The sequence below is a fragment of the Rattus rattus genome, chromosome 5 (assembly GCF_011064425.1).
Source record: "Rattus rattus isolate New Zealand chromosome 5, Rrattus_CSIRO_v1, whole genome shotgun sequence".
Lineage (NCBI taxonomy): Eukaryota > Metazoa > Chordata > Mammalia > Rodentia > Muridae > Rattus > Rattus rattus.
This window is the reverse complement of record NC_046158.1, coordinates 42895001-42897095: the sequence shown is the minus strand read 5'-3', so window position 1 is coordinate 42897095 and position 2095 is coordinate 42895001. Positions and strand designations below refer to the sequence as shown.

At 48.7% G+C, this 2095-nt stretch overlaps 1 non-coding gene across 1 annotated transcript; it reads left to right on the top strand.

Annotated features, from left to right (window-relative positions):
* Positions 1-1286: 1286 nt before the first annotated feature.
* On the top strand, positions 1287-1427 carry LOC116902551. Its single transcript, XR_004388152.1, has one exon. It is a non-coding gene; the product is annotated as a small nucleolar RNA SNORA48 (small nucleolar RNA).
* The last annotated feature ends 668 nt before the right edge of the window (positions 1428-2095 follow it).

Below are 2095 nucleotides of genomic sequence, written 5' to 3'. Positions count from 1 at the left end.
TGCCTTCGCTCCAGATTAAGGCCACCACCATATTCATACAAACTTAAGCAGCCGTGCCTCCCCACTACCCAGTTGTGGGGGTCCCAGGGTCCTCCATTTTCCTTCCTTTCTTCTAAATTATACGTGGAAAGTCGCAGGGCAGCTAGCAAGCCTGCTGGTCGCACTCTCTAGTGAAACACACTTCTACAGAAAAAGGTTGACCGACTTTTACTTCTTTTTTAAAAGGCGGCCATGAAAAAAACAAGGTCATAAAGTCATCTCAGAATTAATATGAGAAAGTTATTTCAGGTAAAGGGCTGCAAATTGTAACCATGGGCTTTTCCATACGTGTCCAAGTTCTTTGAAATAACAACTCTGAGACTTCTTATATATGAATAAATGCCTATGCCAATAGCTTTGGCTCATTTCAGCTAGCTCATAGCTCAGTTAACCAGTTTCGACTAATCTAAACCATGCCACATGGCTAGTTACCTCTCCTTCAGTTTCACGTGCCCGGCTTCCTCAGAGTTCTGGTTGAATGCTTGCAGTGTGACTCTATCCTAGAGTTCCTCTCTCTGTCGAAACTCCAACCTCCTATTTCCTGCCTCAGCTCATTGGCCAATCAGCTTTTGATTGATGGGTGAAGCTTCCATTCAGTACAAGAGATTCTCTCCAGCAAATGATTTGATTTGGGCTTTAAACTAGATTTGTCGGTTTCCTGGTGGTTTCCTGCCAAGGAAAATCCTTATTAAAGTAGTGCTGTAGAAACAGCTCTTGGTGTGTGATTTTAGAAGCTGTTGTTCCATGTTTCAGATCCCTGCTTCCCACAGAACAAAGCACCATCGGTGCTTAGGAGCTTGTGAGAAGCCTCAAGCCTGAGCGTCCAGATCTCCAGAGCCTGGCTGAATGCATTCCATGAGAAACAGTACTCTAGATTCAAGACATCTTTCGAATGAGAATACTGGAGAGGTTGAATCTAAGAGAAATTGTGTTTCAAAAAAAACAATAAAAGGGGATGGAGAGGTGGCTGGAGGCGAAAGTGCTTGGTGCACTTTCAATTCCTAAAATCCCCATTAAGGTCGCCGCAGCTGACTATAACTCCACCTCCAGGAGATCTGCAACCCTCCTATATTCCTCCCTCTGTCTGTCTCTCTGTCTCTCTGTCTCTCTCTGTCTCTCTCTCTCTCTCCCTCCTTCCCTCCGTACCTCCTCCCTTCCCCTCCTCTTCACTCTCTCCCTTCTCCCCCTCTCTCCCTTCTCTCACACACAAATATACATGATATGCATAATTAAAAATAAGAATTTTTTACCTCCTAGCAATGAGCAAAGAGACATCTTTCTGGTGGTGTTTTTCTTATATAAGGGGCAGAGCAGATGGCAGTTCTTTGTTCATTCTAGCTTGACGACTGGCTTGGTGGCCAAAGCTGTTTTATGCCTGGGACAAATCAAAATCAAATCAAATCCGAGCAGTGCGGCACGGGAGGAGGAAGACAGACAGAGACACTCGTGCACCACCATTGTGCCACCCACAGACCTGCCCTCCAGCAAATGGCGCAGGCGGGCCCTAGACACTGGCTTGTTGCCACTTCATGCAGCACAGATCGGAGGATGGCACCTAAGGGCCCATCGGCCGTGTTGCCATCTTGCAGTGGGAGTCACCACAATGCACAATATTTGTGGTGGTCAGATGAGAGAGAGAGAGAGGTGGGGCAGCTTGAGCATTATGAAGAGAGATAGAACTGGAGACTCAGGAGTGGAGAAAAGTAACCTGTTGTGAGTACCCAGCCCCACCACCTGGGGTCGTGGTGAGGTCCCAGCCTGAGCTGCCACTGAGGGCAATGCCTGGGTCCTTGCCTACACAGTGTGCACAGTGGCAGGGATCGGTGTTGATGTCCATTGCTCTTACTGCCACTAGACATCCCCAGTCCAGGCAGCCTCTAGGGAGCATGTGGATGTCCAGGGGTTCTTCAAAACTGGCCCAGCTCCTCACTGGCTGCTGTGCTCTGGAGAGCTGGCCCCATCTCTCTCCTAGGCAGCACAGTGGAACTGGTCCTGGTGGCTGGGGGTGTCAGTGAGCTGGCCCAAAGGCATGACTGGTGGAGAACTGACCCTGCCA